Below are 8,188 nucleotides of genomic sequence, written 5' to 3'. Positions count from 1 at the left end.
TTCAATATGCCACTTAACGAATGCCCTGCATTTACACGTGCTAATTTGCTAGTATATATATATATATATATATATAATTTTTTTTTTTTAATAATGTTATACTCATTTATGTTCTCCAAGAATCAGGAATTGTTTTGGATCTTTCGTCATCCCTTTCAAACTACAGGGGACTTTTTGGGTTTTGAACAATAGGTGCACAAAAGTGATTCAAGTGGGAATTCCTCTTTTCTAAGTGGGAATTCTTCTTTTCTTCTTTTCTTCTTTTCAACATTGCGAATAGAAAAAAATAATACTTTTCGACAGTGGAATTTTATTTTAGTAAGTGAAATTAATTGAGTATATCAGCCAAAAGTTTATGAGCTCATTTTCTATGACGTCACTGCCAAAGCAAAGATCTTCTGCCCCAAAAAAAAAAAAAAAATTGGACCCCACAACTTGACTCCCTTACCTGACTGCCAAAGTAGAGAATTGAGGGCCAAAGTAGAGAATAGGCGTGGGTTCCACCAAAAGTTGTTGTAGAAGAATTAAACTTAAAAAAAGAGTTCACATAATTATGGCACTTTCCTAGAGGGTTTTAGATGGAGTACACCTCAGGTCCTCGTACGAGCATGGATCCATCTAGGGTGTCAATCTTGAGCACGCATTAGTAGGCCTGATCGAGCCCAATTCACTTAAGGGTTGACTTGAACCAACTCGTTTAAGAAACATGTCAGGCTTAATTGGGCCTAACCCCAACATGTTTATTTAACGGGCGTTTACGGTGTAGGCTACTAGCCCTTTGGGTGCCTGACCGACCCGACTCGTTTAAGAAGCACACTTGAACAAACCATTTAGTCCGACTCACCCGACCTCTTTAAAACTGCTTAAAAACCTATTTCACCACTACTAATACAAAATAATAGTAAAGACTTTGTAATAAAAATCTATGATAGATGATGTTAAACACGGTATTACATCCAACTTTGTAATAAAATAAAATAGGGTCTTTTGAGATGTTTTAATAGAGAGTGAATGAAGGGCAAACAATTCTTGTGAAGAACAATCACTTTGGTACTTGTCATAATCTCTCTTTTTTTTTTTTTTTTGAAAGAAACAACCATGATCTCATATATGATGGAGAGTTTTTGGGTGACCTTTACTATTTTCAAATGGAAGATTTCGAGACATTTAATCCACTTAAAAAATGATTTTAGGGGGAGTCTGTTTAGACTTAAGTAGGTCTATAGCCTGTTTAAAGTAGCCCGATTAAAGCCTGACACCGACCAACCCGATTACAAACCGTACCATGCCCCCCAAACCTAGGCCCGTTTAAGTAAACGGGCATTCAGAGTGCAAGGGTTTCACACCGCTAGGCCCGGCTAGGCCTGACCGAGACCGGCCAGATCGATTGATACCCCTTGATCCATCTATTCTTTAATTCTTACAATAATTGACATTTCTTTTGCTTGTATTTTGCTTTTGTTACATTCCTTTCTATAAAAGACGATTTTAGCTTTTTGTAATTCAACTACAAATCAAATATCTATTTTACCCCTAGTATTTCTTACAACTATTTTCCCACAAATTGAAAAGAGAAGATCAAGATAATGAAACCTAAGTATTGTAAAAGATGTAGTCACTATCTCTGGCAAAGGTGAGGTAGTGATCAAGTGACCGCTGCAGGAGATGACGTAGGCAATAACTGTAGACGCTAGTGAAAGTCGTCGGTTATCACTCGGACATCGTTTGTTTCAGATTTTTCCAACCACAAATGGGGTTTTGACAGTCGAAGTTAACCAGTTAGCGTTGATTATCCCTTGAACATCACTAGAGTTTTACGTCGGTTCGCCTTTCGCCAAAGAACATAGAGATGTAGAGAAGATAGAGAAGAGACGGGATGGGTTGAAGTGGGAAGTCTCCATGTATATCAAAGTTTTGTGCTTAGAAGGGTGAAAAAGTCTTTTAATGATATTGAAGGGTAAACTGGGTATTATCAAAATATTAGTCTAACTTAAAGGTATAAACTTAACGATGTGAGTATTTTAGTAAAACTAACATACTAAAGGGAAAGATTATGTAATTTCTGAAAACACAGGGAGGGGGATATAATGAGAGAAAAGTACAGGGAGGGAGATGTAAATTGCTCTAATTTTTAATCCCTCAATTTTTGTCTAATTTTCTCTATGTGCACGATATTGGCACGTTTTCAAGATCCAACAGTTGTTAAAGTTTGAAACATTTGAGGGATTAAGATATGCTTGAATTCCAAAAAACTTTTACAACCATTGGATTTTGAAAATGTATTAGTGTGAGCGCACAGAGAGAATTGGACAATTAAGAATTACAGAGAAGCTGAATCCTACTAGCACAATCCTTAGGAACACCCACCACCGATATGGTATCCATTAGGATTCGGCTTGTCTCCAACGGCTGTCGCTCCAAAGATCCTCCAGCCATGAGTGACACTGTCCTTTTTGTAATACGATGGTTGTAAGTAACTCGACCCAATTAAAAACCCTCTAAAAGCCTCCATGTGACACTCAATCCGATCCAATTGGAAAAAACCTGTGAAAAACTCAGACCATGAGCTTAATCCTCGACTCTCCCTTCCTTTCCCTCCCAATTCAAACCCTAAAGAAACCAAAAAAACACTATTCTCAGGTGTTCGATCTTCCTTTCTTTCACTCTTTCCCTTCCATTGTAGAAACCATTTCCGGACATCAACTCGTGCTTCCCATCTACTTGTTCCAGCTTCATCTCTTTCCCTTATTTCAGAAAAAACCCTAAGCGAGAATCGTTTTCCTTACGTAGAGAAGCGGAAGGTCTTCGAACGAATGAGATGAGGAGAAGATGAACCAAATCGTGTACACATGATATATTCTTAAGTTCATTCATAGAGATCAACTGGAATTTTTTGCTTTCGTTAGTTCTTTTCCCTTTTCACATTTACCTAGAAAGTTTGTTGTTTTTTATTTTTCTGGTTGCTTTTGCTATCTTCTTGTTCTTACCTAGAGTTGGGATATTTTGTAATAAAACTAGGGCTTGTGGCGTTTGATTTGTGGTGGCATTTATGCTCATGGAGTTGGGTGTTTGGTAGTATTAACTTGGGTCCTTATTATATATGGCATTTTTATGTGTTGCATTTGTGTTTCTTAATAGTTCTTTCGTTTGAATATGGAGTCTCAACTTTCTAAGATGAAATTAGTGTGAAGGTCTCCCGTTGGTCAATGGGTTTTGCTCCTTCCACAGCCTCAACCAACGGAATTAGGTAATCATCCAGATACTGATTCAATCTCAGAGACAAAACTGTCATGAAGAATATTTTTCCCCCAAATTGTGGATTATGCTGTTGCATATGGGTTAGCATTTCTCTATTATATATATATATATATATTTTTTTTTTTTTTTAAATTGATTTGTTCTTTGTATCAATATATTATTTGTCACTCATTAATTTTTTATTATATATCGAAACTAACATGGTTATGCCCCTATGATTCAAGCCCAACCAATATCATGAAGCACCCAACCCAAGGCCTAGAGTTTGATCCATAATGTAAAGAAAACCCATGATTAGCATTTTTTAGTTTGTAATGCAATGTAAAGGTTTAATCTCAGCCATAGAAATTCAATTGGAATCAATAGTTGAGATATTGTAGGAACTTTTAGGGCATAAACTCTTCACATCCTTCGTCGATTTTCACATCAACTTCCTTAACTTCTCAACTTGTGAGCTCAACTTTCGTATTTGAGGCTTTGAGCTAGCCTTGGAAAGTGCAAAAGTCTCACATATGTCAAAATTCAATCTTGAAGCTTGCATCAAGACTTTGGATAATACAAACTTTTGTAGCAACCCAAGATAATGAGATTTCTTTACCATCTTTCTTTTCAATCTCAACCTTAGAATCTTAGGGTTAGAAGCTGAGGTTTAAAAATTTTATTTGCCTATAAAATGCCACCTAAGATAGCATGTAAATAATTGAAATATAAGTGAATTTGATTAATTAAATTGTGATTTTCCAATTGAGAGATTCCCTTGAAACCTTAAATATGTTTCATTCTATCTTTGAAGATTTGAAATTTTCTATTTCACTTGCATCTTAGAAGAGTTGCAAGACCTTATTGATGTTGCAATCACCCTAAAAGAGTTACATTTCAGCCTCATATCTATCTCCTTCTTCTTCTTTTATTTATTTATTTATTTTATCTTTTTTAATTTTTAGAATTAGTTCTTACACAAACTCCATCTTTTCGGCTTCTTTTCACTAACTTAAATTAAAAAAATAGCAAAAAATATATTTCAAATTTTATATCCCCACGAGTCTTCTTTCAGTGAGATTTGGAATCAACTCAATCTGAGGTATATCCAGAGAGTTATATCTATTTTTCTGATATCACCTTATTCTGAATATTCTTGCATTCGATTTTAAGTTTATTAGAGCTTGTTTAGTTACTCTCTCAATCCGCTTTTGAGAAGAAATTTTAGGATTTATTTTCTTTGACCTATAAAAGGTCTACCTATTTTATTTGTAAGACAATTGAGTTTTGGTAATACATAGTGCTTGAAGCATTTGCCTTGAACCTAGAAGAGTTCATTTTTTTGAAACCTCAAAGGAGTTTTGTAATCTTCTTGCATCCTTGAAGTGTTGTTAAAAAGGTGTTTAGTATTGTTAACGCATCCTTGAAGAGAGGTTTCTCAAACCACATCTATGCTTTCATATTTTTTATTTTATTTATCCAAAGGGTATTGTCAAAATCGATTCGGGAGATTAACTAGATAAGCTCCAATAATAAAATCGGATGCAGGAATTGTCAGAAAAGATTGATGTCGGGAAAATAAACATAACTCTTTGGATATAAATCGTATTGAGTTTATTCCAAATCTCACTGAAAGAAGACTTGTGCGGATATAAAAAATGTGAAATATAGTTTTAGCTATTTTGACTTTAGGTTGGTGAAGTAAAGATGGGGCTTGTGTAAGAGCCAATTCTGAATGAAATATATATATATATATATATATGAAAATGGATAGATATAGGGCTGAAATGCAACTCTTTTAGGGTGATTGCAACACCAATGGGGTCTTGCAACTCTTCCATGATGCAAGTGAAGTAGGAAATTCTAACTCTTCTAGAATAGAATGAAACTTCTTTAAGGTTTCAAAGAAACTCTTATAGATTTCAAAAGAATTTCTTATTTGGAGAATCACAATTTGATTAATCTAATATATGTTTACATGTTATATTTGGTAGCATTTTATAGGCAAATAAATTTTAAAAATCACAATTTCTACTCCTAAGATCCTAAGCTGAGATTGCACAAGAGAAGAAAAGAAGATGGTAGGGAAATCCCACTATTTTGGGTTGTTACAAAAGTTTGTATTGTCCAAAGTCTTGATGCAAGCTGCAAGGTTGATGTGAAAATCCACTAGGGACGTGAAGAGTTCAAACCCTAAAAGTTCCTGTGATATCTCAACCATCGATTCCAATTGAGTTTCTATGGTTGAGATTAAACATTTGTGTTGCATAGTAAAGACTAAGAAATGTTAACCCTAGATTTTCTTTGCATTATGGATCAAGCCTGAATACTAAGCCTTGGGTTGGGCTTCTTCATGATGCTGGTCGGGCCTACACCAACCAAAATGAGTCTTTAGCTCAAATGGAAGAGCATGTGGGGTTACACCCATAGGATGGTGGCTTGAATCTATTAGATGTCAAGAACTATTATATCAACTTTGTTGTTAATTCCAATTATTGTTCAATTAAATTTTCTACTAAGTGGATATTTGCTGATTGGTTTGCATGAATTTAGCTCTCTCTCTCTCTCTCTCTCTATAATACCTATGCCCGAAGGACAAAGGTAATGTTGACTTTCCACAAATTGTCGAAAATCCGATACTATTGACTTACTGAGGAGTTCATTTTTGTTGCACAATCACATAATTTGAAGTAGAATACTAATTTGCATTAGTTGATTTGAATGTTGGTATATAGTTGCAATAACATTTTTCTAAGTATAGCATGTGTATCTATTGTGAGTCTTATATTTTTATTTGTGGACTTATTAGTGTCTACACATTTAGCTTGGTGGTTAAGACTCTAGTTAGTTGGGGAGGTTCAATGTTCATATCACACTAAGTGCATTCGTCATATTTTGTAGTTTTTCCGATTTCTACCTATTTTATCCCTCCCACTGAGTTCAAAACTGCAAAAAACGTTAGGAACGCTTGTCTTCCATTGCACACCCTTTAGAAGAAATTACAATTTTCACACAGAACCAAAACCCATAACAGAATTGACTCAGAAATTTATTTTCATTTCACTATTTCTCCTTCTTCATATAAACTCAGTCCCTTATCCCTTTTTTTTTTTGGGGGGGGGGGGGTTGGGGGTGTAATGTATTGTACACACCACCATGCAGTAACCTCATGTTTTCAAATAAAAAAAATGTTTCTGATAGAGCGGAAGCGGAACCTACCTGTTTTATCCCTCCCACTGAGTTCTCTGTACGTAATTAGAATTTCCATACAAAACCAAAACCCATAACAAAACTAGCTCAGAAAAGAAGACAAATTTATTTTCATATCAGTTTTTCTCCTTCTTGGACGCTATCAAGGATGTTACAACAACCCTTATCAGTCCAGCTCAACGACAGACTTTGACTGAGTCTTCTGTATCTACCCAAGAGTTTTTAGCGCCACTATAGTTAGGAATATTATCCTGTAACAGTCCTACTATCTTGTAACAATCTCATAATAGTCCTATTTATCTGTAACTCTTATTTGTGTAACTACATCGAGCTATCTATAAATACAATTCAAGTCCCAGTCATATGACCAAGGGAATTCAAACTCTATCTTTAGAACTTACATGGTATCAGAGCCTTTAACGTAAGTCCTCATCAGCCTTGGCTTCCTCTAATTCTTCCCTAACCTCCTCCACTGCCACATCATCTCCCAACATTATCTCTCCTACCAATATTGTTTCCCTCCTCCTAGTGAAACTAGATCGGTCCAATTATTTTTTGTTGAAGTTCTAATTCCTTCCTCTTCTCCATGCTCATGGTTTGTATGGATACATTGACGACATTCTTTCTTGCCCGCCCAAGACTCTCCCTCTCTCTTCTTTATCTTTCGCTGCTCTCCCACTGATAACCCGACTTACACTCAATGGCGTTGCCAGGATCAGATCATCCTCAGCTAAATCATCTCTTCCCTCACTGCTCATTCTCTTGCCCACATTGTTGGAGTTCCCACTTCTCATAGTGCTTGGACTACGCTGGAGTGCATCTATGCTTCGTAATCATAACACACATCATGCAGCTTAAGTACCAGATTTTTTTGATTAAAAAGGGCACTCTGTCCATGTCTATCTCCAACGAGTGAAGGAAATCCTGAACCATCTTGCTGCCGCTGCTCATCCAGTCTCTAAAGCCAACGTGATACTCAATATCCTTCGTGGTCATGGTTCAGACTATGATTCATTCGCCACATCTATTACTATGCGTTTGGATCCTTTGTCTTTGGATGACTTCACTAGGCTACTCCTCAGCCAAGAGATTCCCAAGGAGCAGTACTTCCCACATTTGGACCTTCCCATAGCCGAGGCCAATGCTGCTACCCGTCAGTCCGGCTCTTCTCCTAATAGCAGCACCAAGGACAACAACACTGACCATCGGTTTAACAATCCGCATGGCCGCAGTTGTGGCCGAGGATCCTCTGAGCAGTAAGGTAATCAACCCTCCTCTGGGTCTTCCAATCTCTGTCAGATCTGTGGTTGTGAGAACCACTCAGCTCTCTCCTACTACAATGGATTCAACCTGAGCTTCCAAGCTTCTCCAGCTCTAGCTCGTGCAGCTCCTCCCTATACTCTACTTGCGACTCCCTCCACTTCCTATGACTCAGCTTGGTATCCTGATTCGGGCACCACCCAGCGTCTCACAGCTGACCTCGGTAATCTGAATCTTCACTCTCTGTACACTGGTTCTGACCAAGTGCGAGTCGGCAATGGGGCAGGTTTGAGAAATGGGGCAGGTTTGCATATCAAATACATTGGCATTTCTCATATTCCCTCTTCTACTCATGATTTTTGCCTTCATGATGTCTTGCATGTGCCTTACATAACCAAGAACTTCCTCTCTGTCTGTGCTTCACAACAGATAATAATGTTAATCTAGAATTACACCCTCATTGTTGCTATGTGAAGGATCC

Source organism: Macadamia integrifolia, chromosome 13 (genome assembly GCF_013358625.1).
Source record: "Macadamia integrifolia cultivar HAES 741 chromosome 13, SCU_Mint_v3, whole genome shotgun sequence".
Lineage (NCBI taxonomy): Eukaryota > Viridiplantae > Streptophyta > Magnoliopsida > Proteales > Proteaceae > Macadamia > Macadamia integrifolia.
This window is presented reverse-complemented; position numbering follows the sequence as displayed.